We start from the raw sequence: 21,616 nt of genomic DNA, 5'->3' as shown, positions 1-21,616 counted from the left end.
CAACCATTCCTCCTTGGAGACCTGGTCCCAGGATTCGGGCAACAGAGGATGTGTGTGTCACCACAAGCCAATCGTAATGAGGGCGCAGTGAGCGAGGGGGAGAACCCTGGATGTTGAAGTCATCATGAGAGCAGTATGCCTGGGGCGCATCCATTGCTCACTGCGGATCTGATTCCTTCAGCAGGGGAGCCTGGCTGTGTGTCTCTCTTCCTTCGCTCTCTCCCTCTCCTCTCCTTCACCTCCTGAGTATCTTTGTCTCAACACTCACGTGCTCTGATTTCCCAGCCTCTTTGGTAACCCTCGGCCCACCAGTTGACACTTGGCCTTGGGCCTTCTTCTGCCTCCAGTTTGCTTCCATCCTGTCCCAACCCCTCTTTCCTGTTTTCTCTTCCCATGCTGAGACCAGACACACAGCCTGTCATCCATTTATCAATGCATTGGAACTGTAACTCAGGTATTGATCTGTGTTTGTTGGGGCTTTTTTTCCTGTAAACTCTGGCTGTAAAGGTTTCATTAGCCGGTCTCACAGTCATTACATCAAGTAATAGGAAACATCCATCTTCCTCGGCTTCACTTCTGCACCCAATGGAGATTGGTTTGAAGAGCGTTAATCAAGCTATGAAAATCATTGGCAGCTCATTCCTTTATGATGAAAAAGCTGGTTTGCAGCCTCGCTGGGAAGCAGAGGCCCGACACCTCAGATACCTACAGCAATTATGAGCTGTGTGGTTTCCTGCTTAGGGAGTCTACTCTTTGCCTAATGCCTGCATGCAAAACTCATTTTTTTGCTTTCATGTGATTCTGATTCCTGTACAGTGAGAACAAGATGTGGGTAAGGTTGGACTTCTCTGCAGAATCGTAGATAGAGGGAGGATTGTGGGCTGTTCTCATGGATCCCTGCCAAGGGCAGACTGTGAAGAGGTGAGTAAGGGCAGTTATACTGTGTAGTGAACAGGGGCAGGGGCCAGTGTGTCCACCTAATCCTTCTCCCAGGCATGCTTCTACCCAGCCTGCTAACAAGCTACTTAACTGGGACCATGACAACCAGCTGTGAGTGCTACATATACATGTATGTGTGCATGTGGGTAACATGCAGGGTGTGTGTGTAACATGTTGGGAGTATGTGTGTGTGTAACATGCAGAGTGTGTGTGTGTAGCATGCAGGGAGTCTGTGTGTGTGTGTAACATGCAGAGAGTCTGTGTGTAACGTGTTGTGAGTATGTGTGTGTAACATGCAGGGAGTCTGTGTGTAACATGTTGTGAGTGTGTGTGTGTAACATGCAGGGTGTGTGTATGTAACATGCAGGGAGTCTGTGTGTATGTGACATGCAGGGAGTCTGTGTGCATATGTGTGTAACATGCAGGGTGTGTGTGTGTGTGACATGCAGGGAGTCTGTGTGTAACATGCAGGGAGTATGTGTGTGTAACATGCAGGGAGTCTGTGTGCATGTGTGTGTAACATGCAGGGAGTGTGTATGTAACATGCTGGGAGTGTGTGTGTGTAACATGCACGGTGTGTGTGTGATTGTATAAAATGCAGGGAGTGTGTGTGTGTGTAACATGCAGAGTGTGTGTGTGTGTGTGTATAATATGCATGGAGCACAGGAAGTCCCTGCAGAAGTGGACACAGAACAAGCAGGAGTGGAGACTGGAATGAGAACATGAGGCGGGAGCTTATGCCATGTACTGGGGAGGGGCCACCCAGCTGAGTTGCAAGTGGTCTTAGGCTGCTACTGGCTTCCAAGTGTGGCCCCAGGACCTGGGAACTTCTGAGAAACACCAAGTCCTGGGGCTCCAGTGCAAGCCTGCTGAAGCAGAAATTCTGTGGTTGGGATCCCGCAGCCTACTTCAAGAATCTTTCTAGGTGGTTCTGACTCACTATTCCAAACATAAAAGGCGTCACTCCCAGCATTTGTTAAATAAAAGGAAAGAAAAAAGACTTGAAAAGGACCAAGGGGAAAATGGAAAACACAAAAGGTGCCTAGAACAGGTGCCAAGAGAATGATGCTGGCCCTGGCATACTGAGTGGTAAGGATTGGTTCCTGAGTGGGGATGCCTAGCGGCAGAGACCATTTTTGCCATGTGTTGGTGATATGCTCTCAAAGCAATTACTTTACTACCATCTTTTTGTGATTTCTCATCTATAAAAGGGAAATGATAATAACACCTCCTTGAGAAGATTCTCTTTAACATTTTATTTATTTATTTGAGAGGCAGAGCAGACAGAGGGAAACAGAGAGGGCTCCTGTATTTGGGTCACTACTCAAATGCCTGCAGTAACTGGAGCTGAGGCTGGGGCTGGGGGAGTGTGCGAAGCTGGGAACAGGGGATTCAGCCCTGGTCTTCCATGTGTGTGGTGGGACTTTAGCCACCACTACTGCCTCCCAGAGTGTGCATTTCCAGGAAGCTGGAGTCTGGGGCTGGAAGTGGGAAGTGAACCCAGATACTCTGCTATGGGGCTCAGGCAGCTTAGCCACCAGGCTGAATGCTCCAGAGAGGAGATTCTTGAACTGGCTGATTCCAGTCAGCCCTTGGGATCAACCAGTTCTTCATCCTTGGATTCAACCAACTACAGATAAAATATATATACTTTTTAAATAATCAATCACACCTGGACTGAACACATACAGACTTTGTTTCTTATAGTTATTCCCCTAAACAATATAACAACTATGTGCATAGCCTTACACTGTGAGGAATATTATAAGTAAACTAGAGATGATTGAAAGTCTAGAGGAGTATTGCATAGATCTGTTCAAATACCACACCACTTAGTGCGAGGGACTTGAACATCCACTGGTTTAAGTTTCTATGGGGTGGGGGTAGAGGTGGAGGGAAGTTCCTGGAACCAATCTCCTGGGTAGCCTAAGGAATGGCTTCCCACCTGGAAAGCTTTTAGATCAGAGTCTGGCATGGATGAGCGCTCAATAAACATTAGCTAAGAGTATGATTTCCCACAGAGGGTTTCCCAGCCACATACCCCCACACACACACCATACATGACATAGGCAGTTAGGACACAGAAACAATTAGCCAACCAAAATACAGCCATCAGAGTATGTGTATTATGTTGTGTCAGTGGGGCAGGGGCAGCTCAAAACACCCAAAGCAAACAAACATAGCAAGAAATAGATCGTCCTCCAATCCCACATCTGTTTATTTACTTACTCTTAACGTTGAATAAATATCCTATAGGAACGCACTGTGCACTTCGGCTGTGCAGCAGTCTCGTGATACCCAAGGGCTACAAGTACATCCATCACCAGTCCCCATGTGGAAGAGCAATGGCAGGCCTCAGGATTGAAGGGGACAGAGAGAGGAAACGTCTGGGCCAGACCGAGAGGCTTGCCTTCCTGGAGAAGGTGCCAGCTAGGAGAGCCGTGAAGCACGATGTGGAGTTGACCTCTGGAGAAGACGGAGTCCAGCTAGGGCCGGTGCCGTGTGTAAAGCCATAGCCTATAGTGCCGGCATCCCATATGGGCGCCGGTTCGTGTTCCGGCTGCTCCTCTTCAGCTCTCTACTGAGGCCTGGGAAAACAGTAGAAGATGGCCCAAGTCCTGGGGTGCCTGCAGCCACGTAAGAGACCTGGAGGAGGCTCCTGGCTCCTGGCTTCGGATCGGCACAGCTCTAGCTGTTGCAGCCAATTGGGGAGTGAACTTGCAGATGGAAGACTTTCTCTCTCTCTCTCTCTCTCTCTCTCTCTGCCTCTCCTTCTCTCTGTGTGTAACTTTTTCAAATAAATAAATAAATCTTAAAAAAAAAAAGAAGACGGAGTCCAGGTGTGCAAGGCAGGTATCAGAGACAACATGAATGACATACAGATTCCTGAAAATTAATAGTATGGTTGATGATGGCAGATTGGGGTGATGGAGGCATGGTAGGGCAGGCAGGGGAGAGGTCGGCAGAGGCATCCTGGTGGGCCAATTGGTTCAGCAGGTTCTTTCTCCCCCCGAGCACGGGGAGGAGGCAGCAGAGTTAAGTGGAGGAGGGCCCCATCTCCACCTTAGCTGTCTGTGAGGCTGCACTGGGAAGATGGGACGATAGGTTCCAGTCAGCCACAGCTGGAGTTCATCCCCACCGCTCTGTGGGGCTCCATTGCCTTCAGCCTCACACAGCAAGGACAACTTGTGACTTGAAGGTCACAATCAAAGCAGCCCTGAGAGGGATCTGAGCAAGGAGCAGCCTGGGAGAGGAGCAGTGGGTGCCAGGCTCAAAGACAGGGATGTGTCTAGGAGCCTGAGGCAGCAGCATGGATGCTCAGGTGAGGGACAGGAGATGGGGTGAGGCAGGCCCAGTGCAAGAACTCTCTCAGCGCTTGCTACCGTGGTCAGGGTCTGGATTCTCTTCCAAGTGGAGTATGAAGGCATCTGAGGGCTTTGGGAAGGGTGTGCTACAAACCAGTGCATGGCTTTGAAGATCATTCTCCCTGCTCTGTGGTGTGCAGAGGTGGGGTGGGAGAGAACAGAAACAGCGCCCCCTGCAGGACAGATGAGGCATAGCCCAGTCCAGGAGCCTGGGGCCAGAGTGGTCATGGTACTAATTCCAGAAAGGCTGGCAAATGTGGGAATTAACCCAGAAGGTGGTAGGGTAAGTCTCAAAAACCCATTTTCCAGGTGAACAAACTGAGGTGTAAAGGGCCCTGAGAAACTGGTCTCTGCTCACAGAACTTCCCTCAAGATGACACACCCTGCAATGTGTTCTCTGCCGTCCTGGTGGGGAACTGGGATTGGTAGGAGGGGCTGGGTGGAGATGATGAGGGGAGTAGGGAGAAATGCTGACTATGAGAAGAGCCGTGACTCATCAAAACGCCCTCGCTGGCTCATCAGCCATGGCTACCACATTGATCTGCCCCCTGCAAAATATATTTCCTGCCTTCTGCCCTTTCTAACTTAAACTTTCTTGTTTATTCCCCAAGTCTTTGACATACCTTGAATGGCAGAGGCAAGAGCTCCTACCCCCAGGCTGTCGGAGGGGGAGTGAACAGCAATGCATAGCACACGGGGAAGTTTTGGGAAGTCACCTGTTTTATCCCAAAGATTTATGTGATGTTGTCGTCTGCTTCACAGTGCTATTGGTATTGATCTTAATGTTTAAAAATTGCACTAGGGACCGGTGCTGTGGCATAACAGCTAAAGCTGCTGCCTGTAGTGCTGGCGTCCCATGTAGGCACTGGTTTGAGTCCTGGCTGTCCACTTCTGATCCAGCTCTCTGCTGTGGCCTGGGAAAGTAGTGGAAGATGACCCAAGTCTCTAAGTCCCTGCACCTGCATGGGAGACCCAGCAGAAGCTCCTGATTCTTGGCTCCTGGTTTAAGATGGGCACAGATGAACAGATGAACTAGTGGATGGAAGACCTCTCTCTGCCTCTGTCTCTCTATAACTCTGCATTTCAAATAAAATAAATATTTAAACAGATTGCACTCAAGTATCACAACATGAAGGAATAGGATACAAGACATTCCCCATAGTTTGAGTATTACGGGTAGTTGGTGTTGCCACTTCTATTTGCCAGGCTCTGTTCCGAGTATGGCCCATGTGTTACCTTCTTGTGAAGGGAGGTTTCATTCTGCCAGCCAGAGACGAGGAACTGAGGGCTCACAGAAGGGAGCTACTGGCCCAAGGACACACAGTATGTAAGATTTGAACCCAGGAATGTCTGTCCCAACATCTGGGTGTGGTCCCTGCTGCACAGCCAGTAGGCTGGCTTAGAAGCTCAGATCAAGATGGTACCTGCAAGTTCATCCAAAAATGATTTCACTTCTCCTAGCCTAGGGAAGCCTAGGAGCCAGCCACAGAGCAAGCTCAAGCTTCAGTTTTGGGGGTTGGGGAAAGATGGGGATGGACAGGAAGCTGAGAAGTCCCTGGAAGATGGTAGCTGGCAGGTCAGCAGTCCTGCCCGAGGACCTTATTAGAGCTCAGGTGGATGCTGGCTCAGGTTGGCCACAGAGCCTGTGTTTTGTGGGTACAGGAGATCATCTACTTGTAGGAGAACCTGTTCGGGACTGAGGCCCTGAGATCTGGCTGCAGCCTCTGTCAGAGGAGGTTGGGAACAAAGAGCAGATGCAAAAAAACCAGCGAAACAGATAGTGGTTCAGAAAAGAACCTCATTCCAAGTGAGAAACCAGGAATTCCATCCTCCAGATTCAATGGTACATAGGGATTGTAGGGACATGAGTGAGAGGGCTAAGATCTGGAGGCCATCTGGAGACTACGGAGCTACTCCACGCCCCTCCTGGCAAAGCTCTTGTCCTCCCCAGCCAGCCGGGCTGAGCTTGCCATCCCACTGCCATCTTGGCTGAGTCAGGTATGGCTTAGCAGACAGCAGAGATGGATGCACTCACTCTCCTTAGGAAACCCGCGTGGCTGTCGTTGGGAGACGAAGCCAAAGACAGCAACTGACCTCACCTAAAAACTGCCCCCCTGACTTATAGCAGACACGAACTGAACTCTCAAGCCTTTCCTTTAACTTATCCAGAGTTCAAGGCCGTGGACCAGACCTCCCGCAAGTATAACTTCTATTACAGCAGGCCAATTCTTGTTTCTATTTCTAATGAAGAAAACAACCCCACACCAGTTGATAAATAGTAGCCTTCACATGTTAAACACGATTTTATTTTTAACATAGAATTACTCAAATTCATGAGGCCACTTGTATGCAGGATGGAGGGCTCCTTATTTGAGGACTCCCCTTTCCTGATAGAACTCTGGATTTTGTTGGCCGGCACTGCGGCTCAATAGGCTAATCCTCCACCTTGCGGCGCCGGCACACCAGGTTCTAGTCCCGGTCGGGGCACCGGATTATGTCCCGGTTGGGGCACCGGATTATGTCCCGGTTGCCCCCCTTCCAGGCCAGCTCTCTGCTGTGGCCCGGGAGTGCAGTGGAGGATGGCCCAAGTGCTTGGGCCCTGCACCCCATGGGAGACCAGGAGAAGCACCTGGCTCCTGCCATTGGATCAGCACAGTGCGCCGGCCGCGCCGGCCATTGGAGGGTGAACCAACGGCAAAGGAAGACCTTTTTCTCTGTCTCTCTCTCTCACTGTCCACTCTGCCTGTCAAAAAAAAAAAAAAAAAAAAAAAAAAAAAAAAAAAAAACTCTGGACTTTGTGCCATACCTTATTCCCTGCTGTCCCCGAAGCCAGTGGAAAATCAAGCGTGACTGGCTGGGCCAGGTTCCCTCACTCAGCTTCACAAAGGGCCAGGATTCTGGCAGTGGGCAGTGGGTGGAATGAGTTCATTTGCAACCTCAGGGCTGAGAAGCATAATCTCTTTTGCAAATCCAAAATGAGCCAAGAGACAGGAAACAACAGGAAGGGCAGATTGTTAATAACCATTAGGGGGACAAGGTTCACCTGGAGCTGGAAGGAACTTGAGTGGGGGCGGAAATCACGTAGAACAGGTTCAGCCCCGGGACGCAGGAGCACCCAGCTCCCAAGGGGAGGGGAAAGCGAGGACTGGAGGGGGAGGAGTCTCTAGTACATCCCTTAACTGCTGTTTGCTAATTCGCATTTTTTAAACTTCACCCTCTATGTCAGGCACTGTGCTAAGCATCCTGTCGAAAATTTCACCTGATTTAACACCACACAGGTGTAGGAGGGATGATGTTTATTTTATAGAGGAGGATAGCCGCTCTCAGAGTTAAGTGGATCCCCCTCCAAGATCACTCAGCTGAGATGTGCTGAGCCTGGGACTTGGACTCAGTCTGGGTAACTAGAAATCTCTCCATTTTATTGTCTCTTTATAAGGCTTGTAATAACTTTGCCATTGTTGTCATGAGTTGATAGTTAAACCTTAGGTGACTTCAAATTTTGCATGTGAACAGCTCCGGTCTCCTACCTGGTTATGAGTTCCATTAGAAAGAGACAGTTTTATGCTTCTCTAATGTTTCCCCAGGTGAGAAAATGCCCTAAATATAATAATTTGCTTTTTCACAGTACTTTACAATCTTCAAAACATTTCTGCATAAGTATATTTCCTCACTCCAGCCCTGTGAGAGGAATAAGCTATTATTATCACTAATTTACAGGTAAGGAGGCAGAGGTGTAAGGAGTTTTACAATGTGCCTCAGTTGGCAAATTGAACAAAAGACGCGACTTCCTTGCTCAGTTTTGTATTTAACCCAACATTCTTTTGGGCCCAGCACTGCTAACTCCCTTCCCCAAAGTCAGCTCTCCTTGCTAACAGGCAGACCCTCATCCCATGTTAGTTTAGGAACCAGAGAGGATCATTTCATCTTAGGAAACACAGCACAGGGGCCGGTGCAGTGGTGTAATGGGGTAAAGCGGCCGCCTGCACTGCCAGCATCCCATATGGACACTGGTTTGAGTCCTGGATGCTCCACTTCTGATCCAGCTCTCTACTATGGCCTGGGAAAACAGTGGAAGATGGCCCAAGTGCTTGGGCCCCTGCACCTGCGTGGGAGACCTGGAGGAAGCTCCTGGCTCCTGGCTCCTGGCTCCTGGCTTTGGATTGGTCCAGCTCTGGCTATAGCAGCCATTTGGGGAGTGAACCAGTGGATGGAAGACCTCTCTCTCTCTCTCTCTCTCTCTCTCTTTATTTCTCTCTCTTTGCCTCTGCTTCTCTGTAACATGCTTTCCAAATAAAATAAAATAAATCTTTAAAAAAAAAAAGAATAAAACACAGCACAACCCCTAATCCAGGGCTGGACAAGAATCCTGTCTTAGGCAGTGAGATGTAAGCAGGGAATGATTACATCTGATAAAAGGAATAGCCTGTACTGTGCCTTGTTTCCTAACTGGAATGCAAAACCTGATTCCTGGTACTACTGCAGCCATTTAAAACCATGAGTGATCACCATCAATGATCTGCAAAATCACCATAATTCACTGCCTGCCACAAACAGGTTTGCCATAAAGAAGCATGAGTAAACTCCCAACAACTTTGTAACTGAGAGAATTCCTGCTCATCTGACTTTCTATGGCACCACTGAAATGCTCCCCAGCTGATGTGGATTTGAAAGAAGATGATTGGTAAACACACTTTGTGCAGTGTGGCCAGGGAAGGTGTTCACTACACAAATGCAAGTGCCCTCATTATTACGGTTTCATGGTTTCATGCCAAACTCTGCTTCCCGAAGGTTTTACATTTGCATTTGGATTCCTAGAACTCAACTCTCCGGCAGTAGAAAGTGGATAGGACATTCTGAGAATAAAGGTTGCTCTCCTCAACTGCTCCTGAGCCAGAAGCTGGGCCTATGCCTGCACTGCTACCACGGGCAAGTCTTACTCTGCCTCAGTTTGGCTTTCCATGCATTAGTGGAGTAACTTCTCAGCTAAGAGTACAACATAAAGTTGAGATAGGGGCCGGCACTGTGGTGTACCTGGTAAAGCTGCTGCCTGCAGTGCCGGCATCCCATATGGGCAAGGGTTGACTCCCGGCTGCTCCACTTCCAATCCAGCTCTCTGTTATGGCCTGGGCAAGCAGTGGAAGATGGTTGATGTCCTTGGGCCCCTGCACCTGTGTGGGAGACCTGGAAGAAGCTCCTGGCTCCTGGCTTTGGATCAGCACAGCTTTGGCCATTGCATTGTGGCCATGTGGGGAGTGAAGCAGCAGATGGAAGACCTCTCTCTCTCTCTGCCTCTGCCTCTCTGTAACTCTGCCTTCAAATAAATAAATAACTCTTAAAAATATGAAATAGAGAGGGAAGGAGACAAATAAAAGTCAAAACAATGGGGCGGGCTCAACGTATGAAAATGATCCTTATGTCTGGGTTCTACCTGCACCGTCACATGAACTGACAATGCTCCAGGGTAAGCATTCTGCTCTGTGAACACCGAGGGACATGGCAGACACACGACAGGGCACGCGGAGCTGCCACGACCAGTCCCACACCCACCAGGGATTTGAGATGAGCTGCTTGGGTCTGGTACCCTTCAGTTTCAGGGCTTCAGAATTTAAACCTGTGTGGGGGAGGCCCTCACAGACCAGGGAGGCAGTTCCAACAAACAAGGCCAACAGAAGCGATGACTTCAATGGACCGAATGGGGCTGTTTTTGTCTGTGTCGGGACAGCGTTTTATACCAAGAACGTTAAAAGGAATTTGGAGGAAAAGTGAACTCAGCCCCTTCTCTGTACAGTTGACAGTTGCATAGAAATAAGATTTTGCCTTTCTGTCCTCTAAGGGCAATGATGGTTGGCCAGAAGAAATCGCAGGCTTTACCAGGCACAAGTGGAAAAAGGATCGCTCGGAGCAAAGAAGGAACTTAGAGAAAAAGATGAATGTGGAGTTACCTTCCCAAGGCTTGGCAGCAAGGGAAGCAGCTCCACTGGGATTCTCACATCCAGGTTTCCACTCTCGGCCCCTCCTAGATGCCCTATAACTTGGAATGTGTATCTGAATCAGTGAGGGAAGAGCACTTGGGTCTTCCTGGGAGATGGGTACAGATTCGAAGCATAGATGATCAGAACACAGCCCCTACCACCAATGCTCAGGGCAAGCAAGACATTGCCCCTAGGACTCATAGCTGGAGTCTCTGAGCTTTGATTACACCTTCATTTTCATCGGTGAGGTGAAGACAAAAGCCTGAGATGTAATTCATCTTGCAAGAGGCAGGGAAACTCAAGAGTTCTTCAAATGGGGCATGCCATTACCATGATTTAGATAATATGTCCAAAGCATTTGTGCCTTTTACACAGAAAGAAGGAGTGTTGTGTTCAAAAGTTCAGGCTCCAGGGGTAGGCTTTTAGCTTGGGAGTCAAGATGTTATTTTACGATGCCCACATCTTACATGGGAGCATCTTGGTTCAACTCCTGGCTCCAGCTTCCTGCTAATGTGCACCCTAGGAGGCAGCAGGGGTGGCTCAAATAATTGAGTTCTTGTCACCCTGCTGGAGGCCTGGATTGAATTCCTTATTCCCAGCATATGCCCAGCCCCAGTCATTGCAGTCATCTGGGGAGTGAACCAGTAGACAGGATCTGCATCTGTCTCTCTGCCTCTCAAAAATATTATTATTATGGCTTCAGAATCAAAGTGCCTTTGTGGAGTTCTGCCTCCTCTAGTTCCTAGCTGTGTGGCTATGGCCACAACATTGGGACTGCCCTGTACCTTGCTTTCTTCATCTATAAAATGGAATAACAATTGGACCTACCTGTGAGTCCTAGGGAGGAGGAAATGAGTGAACATATGTAACATTCTTAACATTCCTGGCACACAGTAAGTGCTCAGCAAATTTTAGCCACTAGTAGGAATTGCTCCTCATATGTCAAGTTGCTGTAGCAGTAGTAGCAAGACGACATTGGGGTTGGAAAGGCAGAAATGGACACAACTGACAGGTGATGGATTATCCATGGGGAAGACATGGAAATGAGAAGAAAGACAGGCTTGTCAAGAAAGGATGTCTATGATTTGACAAAAGTACAAAGACTCTTAAATTCTTGACTCAACTCAGGTTTCTTGCTGGGCACAGCAGGCCATTGTACTCCTAAGAAAGTAAATAATAATAATAATAATTGATAGGGGAGGGAGAAGGAGAGGAAAGGGTAAAATAAGCCATTATGGCGAGTCCAATTTGCTGAATCTCTTCAATTGTAACATCAAGTTAAGGGGAATTTGGGATCGGGGCAAATACTCTGATGTAATCTGAAGTGACTTTTCTGTTTGATACAAAGCCATAGAAAATGCACAGGGACAGTTTAAAGAACAAGCAAGGTGAGTGAGCTGCATTAAAATGGGAATGAAAAATAACCTAGAAAATGCTATTTATTGTAAAAATTGCCAGCATGCTTAGAGCCACTTTGATCATCTTCGCCTCAAAGAAAGCAGAGCCGACAAAGTGAAGTTTCAGAAAAGGGCAGCGAGATGATCAGAGACATAATGGGCGAAAAAAGGTCTTTATCCCTAGAAGGAGAGAAACAATCGGGGAAAAATTCTTTGGCTTAATAGAGATCTATTGGATAATGAATGGTGAGCAGCGGCCATTCAGGTGGTGCCCTCTCCCCTGTCCCAAATCACAAGAATGACAAGGAATTTGAAAGGACTGAAAATAGATAAATGGCCATGGTATGTGCTAAAGCCTCAACTGGGGAAACTGGCAGCCTCGGGGCATTTTTGAAGCAAACAATAAGAGTGGCTTTCTGAGAAGATCAAACGTTCTGCCCTTGCCCAATAGCAACGCATCATCCAGGGGTGTTTGCTGAAAAACAGAGGGGCAACAGGCTGCCCTGGACACTCTGGAACAGAGAAAGCCTGGTCCCCAGGACCAGTCCATTGCAGTGGGGGTCGAGAGGAGAAAAGACGGCCTTGATTTCCAGATCCCAGAGTCAGAATCCGCATTTTAACAAAATCCGTGGGCGATTTGCAGGCACAGCAGCCTTTGAGAGTCGACTGTGGTCTCAGGGCAATCAGCAAGCCCAGAGAAAAGCCACAGTGTGAGTCATCCCCAGTTGTGTCGGTCACCGTGGGGACAACCAGTTGTGTTATTGCTACAAGCTTCAATATCTTCATCCAAAAGCTAGGAATTGCATTCCTGTGTGTATTACATAAAATAATGCACTTAGAACATCTGGAAGCGTATTTGCCATATAATTTGAATTCAAGAAGCAGTAGTGAGCATGTGACTCACAAGAATTGATATGTGTAACCATTCAACCACTAAGAAATGGGGGGGGGGGGCAGACTCAAGAAGGAGCCATAGAGAAACTGTACAAGCGGTTGGAAAAGGAGACATCAAAGATGCTAATTCCGCACACCCCAACTGTGACTGAGATGTGTAGACGCTGGAGTAAGGGACTATGGGGACCTGCTGCACTGTCACTGTTGCAGGGTGCACGAATGCCTCCATACAAAGCCCAGCTGTGAACGGGCTTGAGAGACAGGTAAATGGCTTACCAGTTAATTAAGAAAGACAATGCGCAGCTTATCAAAACCATTTTGATACTGTTTGACTTGTTCTAAAGGCTAATTAAAGTAAATTGCTTTCTTGATATTCTTCTAAAAAGTATTATTCTACTTTTTAATAAAAAAAAGTTATTGTGCCTTAATCACACAGAATTTCACATTCACTTTACCAAAAATCAACCTGATGTTCAATGTATTCCGATAATAGATTATACCAACAAGGAAGTTATGGGGGGGGGCACTGTAATCCAAAAGCTGTACTTTGGAAATTTATATTTATTAAATAAAAGTTAAAAAATAAAAGAAGAACTAACTGGTGCCAGTGTTGTGGTATGCCTGGTTAAGCTGCTTAAACTGCCACCTCTGAAGCCATCATCCCATGTGGACATCAGTTCATGTCCCAGCTCCTCCACTTCCAATCCATCTCCCTGCTAATGTACCCAGAAAAGCAGCAGAAGATGACCATGATACTTGGGACCCTGCCATTCATGTGGGACACTGGATGAAGCTCCTGGCTCCTGGCTTCAGCCTGACCTAGCCTCAGCCATTGTAGCCATTTGGGGAGTGCATCAGTGGATGGAAGATTCTCTCTCTCTCTTTCTCACTTTCTCTCTGTAATTATGCCCTCAAAATAAATAGATATTTTTCTTAAAACAAAAGAAGAAATAGCTCAGCAATGATGATAGTAAGATAGAGAAAGGCATATGTTTTATGAACTCCAATTGCTTAAACAGTGACAAAGATGTGTCGTAGTAGTAGAAATTACATCAGTGGCTCTCAGAGTTTGCGTTGGTGGAATTATGGGGGGAAATGCGACTAGAGTGTGGCGTATAGGACAATCAGGTGCCTGAGCCCAGTCTTTAGTTGCACCTGTGCCAATGGTCTGATCTGGGCGGCCCGCATAGCCCATCCATGGGGTCATTGCACACTCTCAGCTCACGCTCTCACCATTTAGACACACTTGTGGAGTGGACACCCCATCCCATCCTTAGCCTCAGTCAAATTAATAGCAAGGGTAATAAACAGCTGCCTGTTATTCATCAACAGGTGTATACCCTTGTCAAAGGTCTTCGCTAAATCATCTTGATTGTCTCTAATAACAATGTTAACGACCCTCTGCATTGGCTTCAGGTCGTAAAACATGTTTCCTTGATGTTTGCTCAATATTTTCATGAGAATTAGCAACATCTATTACAGATCCCAGGCTGCTAAAGACTCCTGGAGCACCATGCTATAATTCATGTTGGAAGCTGAGACCACAAGTGCCTGGAGCCCTGTTCCATCACCTCCCACAAACAAGGAAATATCAGCCAGGGACTTCACCATCTAGCACATGTCTCTGAGAAATATGAGGGGACTTCCCAAAGATCATGGGAAACACGCTTAAAAGATATTTTAAAGTTTGTTTATTTATTTTCAACTACTTGAAAGGCAGACTGACCAAGATAAACGTGCACGTTCATACACACACACACACACAGAGATCATCCATCCTCTCATTCACTCCCCAAATGTCTCTCTGGTCCAGATTTCTCATCCCTGTCCCACAGTATTAACCATCTACCATAGGTCTGCACTTGGGTTGTCTGATATCACCCAATGTTACCTAATGGAAAATCAAGCTCATAATTTACCTTACTTCCTCCCCCTACTTCCATTCCAAAACCCTCCAGTTTCCTGGAAGTAAGAGGTACCACTGCCCACAGTGTGGAAACCTTTCACCATTTATGAGTCCTTTTTTGCTCGAGGCAAATTTATCCCTTGGAAATATTTCTTATCCTGCATTCATTAACCAATCATTTAGTCAATGTTTTGGGTGCCCTGATAGATTTAGGTCTATACAGGAATTTAAGAATATATATAATATGTACATATATACATATATATTCCATATATATATTCCATATAAATCTATATATATATGCACATATATTTTAAAGGCTAGGCCCTAGGATTGTGGACGACCCAGAAGCAGCAAGGCAGCTGGAAACTCTGCCTTTATTCACGCCCTCTGTGTCTGCACTGATTTGGTCTATTTCTACCCCAGTTGCTGCTGGAGAAGGTGAATGACTACGTAAAAAGACAGTATTGACCAGAGACTCTTTAATTCGTGTGGATACTGTCTGATTTTAAAAAAAAATCAGGCACATTAAGAGGCAAAACAAAATTTGAAAAAATTGTTCACAGATAATACAGAGATGGACCTAAAATGGTTATAATTAATACATTCAAGAAAATGAGTGACAAGATGGAAAACATCAATGGAGAAAGAAATCTCTATAAACATATCATATAGATACTTTTTTTTTTCTTTTTTCTTTTTTCTTTTTTTTTTTTTTTTGACGGGCGGAGTGGATAGTGAGAGAGAGAGACAGAGAGAAAGGTCTTCCTTTGCCGTTGGTTCACTCTCCAATGGCCGCTGCGGCCAGCGCATCTCGCTGAGCCGAAGCCAGGAGCCAGGCGCTTCCTCCTGGTCTCCCATGCGGGTGCAGGACCCAAGGACCTGGGCCATCCTCCACTGCCTTCCCGGGCCATAGCAGAGAGCTGGCCTGGAAGAGGGGCAATCGGGATAGAATCCGGCGCCAGGCGGAGGATTAGCCTGTTAAGCCACTGCGCCGGCCATATAGATACTCTTGAACTAAAAAACTCTGAAATTATAAACTAATCAATAAATTTCACAGCAGATTAGTTAGACCTAATTCTCTCTCTCTCCTCCTCTCTGTCTTTCTCTCCCTTCCTCCTGGCACTCTGCCTTTCAAATAAAATAAAGAAATCATTTAAAAAATTCTGAAAGAAAATAATATTTTGTTTCACAATTGGAGTAAATAAAGGATATCTTATTATCATTTTATTAAATGCAAAACCTTCGATAACATCCAACAAGCATTTATAATATAAAATGAGTAAAACTTAAAATATAACCAAGCTTTTCTAGTTTGGTAATAATTCTCGCCCCCTTCTTTCTCTCTCTCTCTCTCTCTCAAACACTTAATGAGTAGGATTTGGGGAAGTTTCTTTTGAGATCAGAAACAAGACAAGGAAACCACTATCACCACTAGTATTCAATGCTGGATTGTGTGATACAACAGGAGAAAGAAAGGCATTATGGGGATTCGGCAGACTACCTAAGTCGCTGCTTGAGACACCACATCCCCTAGCAGAGTTTGAGCCCCAGCTCCACTTTGGAGTCTAGCTCCCTGCTAATGTGCAGTCTGGGAGGCAGCAGGCGTTAGCTTGGATACCTGGGCCCTGCCACTCACGTGTGAGGCCTGGGTCGAATTCCTGGCTCCTGGCATCAGCCTGACTGAAACCTGGCTCTTGTGGTATTTGGGAAGTAAACCAGCAGATGGAGTATCTCTCTGTCTCTCTGTCTTTTAAAAAGTAAGTTTCTTTCAAAAGACTCTAGATTCTTAATGAAAAAAACTCTTAAGAAAGCTATCATGATTGAAATAGAAGAAAGAAAGCCATCATTACACAGACAGCATAATCATGAACATAATAAATTTAAAATGATCTACAAAAAGTATTATAGTTAATAAGTAGGTATAGCAACTCAGTGAACACAAGGTTAGTTATTAATATCAAGAAATGTTGAAAATTACAAAAATTAAATTATTTACATCTTGTAAAAATTTTTATTAAAGAGAGAGAGTGACAGATAACCCTTGTCTACTGGCTCAATTCCCAAATGCCCACAATGGGCTGGATTGAACTAAGCCAAAGCTAGGGGCCCTGAACCCAACCCGGGTCTCCCACATGGGTGGCAATGGGCCCAACTACTTGAACCGTCACTTGCTGCCTCCCAGTCTGCAAATTAGCTGGAAGCTGGAATCAGGAAGAGAGCCAGGACCCACAGCTGGGCACTCCAGTGCAGGATGAAGGCATCTTGCCCAGCAACTTAACTGCTTGGTCAAAGGGCCATCCCAACTTAGATCTTACATAACTATGCAACCAACAAAAAGTGAAGAATAAATTCAACAGATGACAAACAACATTTATACACAGAAAACTACAAATCATCATTAAGAGAAATTCAAGAAAACCCAATATATGAAAAAAGATACTGTTTATGGACTGATGATTTAATGATTTAATAGTGTGAAGATGCTAATTCTTCTCTAACTGAGTAGGTTCCAAGCAATCTGGATCAATATTGCAACAGCACTTTATGGTGGAAACTGGGCATTTGGTACTTAAGCTGTCATACTACAAATGGCTAAAAATAACCAAGGCTTCCTAGAAAAAGAACAAAGTTGAGGAACTTAGATTGTAAGATACCATGACTCATTCATTAGAAACTCTAAAGCTACACTCACTAAGAAAGTATTGTATGTGCAGGAACTGGATAGAGGCCCCAAATAATCCACATAAATGGATTTATTTGATTTATAAAAAGGTGATGTTGTTCAGTGAATGAAGTGTATTTTTTAAATAAATTTTGTTTGATAAGCTTAATATCAATGTTGAAAATGAGGTTTTATTTTGTATATCACTGTCTATGGGAATCTTCAAACAGTTCACGGAAAATGTGTATTATGGAAATTCTTCGCATGGATTTTTCTTTTTAATTATGGCAAAATAAACTTATTTTTAAATTCAATTTCTCCACAAACTTTCTGAAGTTAACCCCATATAGAAGGAAGTTTTGGATAACCTTTAGTTGCTATGTTAAAGAAAAACAAAATTAGTCTTCTGGAGGTAAAAAGAACACCACATACATTGCATTGACTGGGAAGATTCCTTTAAAAGAACAGAAGCAATTCTAACCACCTAGTATATACAAAGTTGATCTTCTGTATATAAAGATAATTAAAAATGAATCTCAATGAAGAATGGGATGGGAAAGGGATTAGGTGATGGGATGGTTTAAGGGTGGGAGAGAGGTTATGGGGGAAAAACTGCTATAATCCAAAAGTTGTACTTTTGAAATTTATATTTACTAAATAAAAGTTTTTTAAAAAGGAAAACTATTGTTAAGATAGAATCTGTTAAATGAAGAGTTTCTGTTTTTATACATCAAAAGAGTCAAACAAGTCTTTCACAAAATGAGATATTAAGTGTCTAATAATCAGACAAAAATACTTAGTTCATTTGTCAAAAGCAAAATGTGTTTTTATTTTTTTTTTAAATTTATTTTATTTATTTGAAAGACCAGAGTGGCGAGTGCTCCACTCCGGATCCAGCTTCCTACCCGTATGTGCCCTGGGACACAGCCTGTGATTTCCCAAGTCCTGAATCCCTGTATTCCATGTGGGAAAGCCAGATTGAGTTCCCATCTCCTGGCCCCTGGCCTTAGCCTGGCCTGGCCCAGGCTGCTGTGGACACCTTGAGAGTAAATCAGCAGACGGAACAGTAGAGATCTGTGCCAGTCTCTGCCTCTGCTTTTCAAACAAAATGGAAATAAATGAATAAAGAAATTGCCTTCTAAACATATTTTTAATTACTAAAAGATGATAAACTGAAGACAGCAAGTGAATCCCATATTTTTGGAATGATGTCATGATTAATCTTGACAAGAACAATTCTCATTTTCACATACTGTCTAAGTCTCTCTTCAATTCCTTTAAGTTGTCTCAATAATCTTAGAGGTCCTTCTAGGCTTCCCAGTCTTAATCCACTAGGAATCCTTATGCCAGACAACACTCATCAAAGACTTATTTGCAAAATGGAATTTCTCCCAAGAATGTAATGGTTTCTATTTTCAGCCCTACCATCTCCATCTTTTTCTTCTTCTTCTTCTTTTTTTTTTTTTTTGACAGACAGTGAGAGAGAGAAAGAGAGAGAGAGACAGAGACAGAGAGAAAGGTCTTCCTTCCGTTGGTTCACTCCCCTAATGGCTGCTACGGCCAGGTGCTTTCTCCTGGTCTCCCATCCAGGTGCAGTGCCCAAGGACTTGGGCCATCCTCCACTGCACTCCTGGGCCACAGTAGAGAGTTGGACTAGAAGAGGAGCAACCGGAACAGAACTGGCACCCCAACCGGGAGTAGAACCCGGGGTGTTGGTGCTGCAGGCGGTGGATTAGCTGAGTGAGCTGCGGCGCCAGCCATCTTTTTCTTCTTAATACCAAGATCCCTCCATCATCTCATCTCTCTGTCTCTTGAAAACTTACCTTTGACTGGCATATGTATTTTGATCGACTTAACATGTGGCAATTGCCATCTGCCTTGGCCTATTGGTTTGACATTGGGTTACATCATTTAATATTCAAAGCCACACCATGTTTGGCAGTTTGTAATATATTATGGCTTAGAAATCAGTCTAGGGTCAGATGACCTGGGTTTAGGGTCCAGCTCAGGGTGCCTTTGGCAAATCATGTCCTGTTGCTGGCCCTCACATCCTGTGCTGTAGTCAGAAAGAATTGGACTTGCTCTCAACATTTCCAAAAACATGTTCATAGAACCCCAGTCCTGCAGGATACTCCACTCACCAGGGAGGATTTTACAATTAACTAAATTGGAGAAATACTAAATAATGTGTCCTATTCATAGCAATGTGTACAATACCAGGGTCTTTCGAATTGCAGGTCATGAACAATTAATAGGCCATGAAATTAATTAATTGTGTTTCAACAGATATTTTAAATAATTTAGAATAAAATATACCAGACATTACACACAGTTGTATAGTTTAGTTGTTTCATTGAACTCTTAAGTGGTATTTATATAAAGATATTTCAAAATTTTCATGGAAACTGGAATTAAAAGATATGTTTACTTTGGTGTAATACATTTTTGAAATTTATGCATAGTTTTTCCATAGCATACATTTTACTTGAACTTTTTGTAGATCCCTTGAATGCTTGAATTTTGAAATTTTTGCACCAAAATAAAACTATCTTTAAATTCCATTTCGCTGTGTATCTTTCTCAGGGACAATTCTGGCCAAACATTTTAAAACCACTACATTCTATACTAGATTATTAAGGTTCTAAATTATCTTGCAGTAAACAACCTATTGAACTCATTTTTTCACACTTAAACATTATCCCCTCCAACATACATACTCATTCTTTGTTTCTCAACATAAGACTTTTTTTTTTTTTTTTTTGACAGGCAGTGTGGATAGTGAGAGATAGAGACAGAGAGAAAGGTCTTCCTTTGCCATTGGTTCACCCTCCAATGGCCGCCGCGGCCGGCGCACTGCGGCCAGCGCACCGCGCTGATCCGAAGGCAGGAGCCAGGTGCTTCTCCTGGTCTCCCATGGGGTGCAGGGCCCAAGCACTTGGGCCATCCTCCACTGCACTCCCTGGCCACAACAGAGAGCTGGCCTGGAAGAGGGGCAACCGGGACAGAATCCGACGCCGCGACCTGGACTAGAACCTGGTGTGCCGGCGCTGCTAGGCGGAGGATTAGCCTGTTGAGCCACGGCACCAGCTAACAACACTTATTTTTTTAAAAAAATATTTTTAATATTACTTGAGAGGCAGAGTTACAGACAGAAAGAGGGAGAGATAGAGAGAAAGGTCTTCCATCTGCTGGTTCTCTCCCTAAATGGCAGCAATGGCCAGAGCTGAACCAATTTGAGGCCAGGAGCCAGGAGCTTCTTCTAGGTCACCCATGTGGGTGCAGAGGCCAAAGCACTTGGGCCATCTTCTACTCCTTTCTCAGGCCATCAGTAGAGAACTGGATCAGAAGTGGAGCAGCCAGGACATGAACCAGTGCCCTGGCACCCATACTGGATACTGGCGCTGAAGGCTGAGGTTTAGCCTAGTATGCAATAGCACTGGCCCCCTACATAACGCTTCTTGAGATGTTATAAGATAGAACTGTTCCAGAAAACACCTGTTGGGAGACAATGCTGATTTGTAAAAGATCCCAGAAGTCCTCTGTTCCCCCAAGTGCACTGTTATTCCATGACTGGGGAAACAAGCAAACCTGAAGTGACAGCCCTGTCCCTGCTAGACAATTCTCCCTGCCTACAGAAGAGCTCTGGGAAGCCTGGAGTATGTTTTGTCCTACTAGTTGCACCTTTGGGACACCTTTCTTTTTTTTACATTTCCACATCAAGTTGCAAAAAGAGCCCCCTCTGCAAGCCCTTTGCTGGGACACAGGTGTGACAGAGAAAACCAGCCCAAGGGCACCTGTTGCTGTCACCAGTCACCTGACCCTGGCTCTGTGAGCTCTACCTACTCCTGACCACAATACCTGTCGCTGCCCCCACTGCCCACCAGGGCAGCAGCCAAGCTCTTGACCACCCACGCGGTCATTCCCTCCATGAAGCGGACTCAGGTGCTGCTGGAGATGAAACCCCAAGTTACCTTGAAACCGAGCTCTGGCTGCAGACAGCTCCTAGTCTGGCCCCCACCAAAGCACAAGACCTCAGGCTTCCCACGTTGAATGCAAACTTGAGACAGCTGAGAAACAGACATATGCAAGTGGCAAATAGCAAGAAAAGTCCAGCATAGGGTGTTCAGCTCTCAAATGTCTGCTCTCCTTACAGTCTCCCTGTGACCAGGAATTCCTGCACTGTCCCCTATCGCCCTGTTGTTTGCCGTCCCTGGGGTGATGCGCACCCTTCTGCAGATCCCACAGTAGCCAACAGGGGCCCAGCTCTCGCCACGTGTTCACATGGTGCTGGACAGCCAGCCTTCCCTCCAAGCCTGTGTTTCTTCCTCCTGGGGTGACCCATGGCTGTTCCCCGCCTGCCTCTGGAGTATGTTGCCTCCAGCCCAATGCAATCAGTAAACAGAGACATAAACAGGTGCATTGTGGTGGCAGGAAATCTTTCCGTAGGACTGTAAACAAATCAGGCTTTAGCAGTCCCC

This window comes from Lepus europaeus, chromosome 7, assembly GCF_033115175.1.
Source record: "Lepus europaeus isolate LE1 chromosome 7, mLepTim1.pri, whole genome shotgun sequence".
NCBI classification, from domain to species: domain Eukaryota; kingdom Metazoa; phylum Chordata; class Mammalia; order Lagomorpha; family Leporidae; genus Lepus; species Lepus europaeus.
This window is presented reverse-complemented; position numbering follows the sequence as displayed.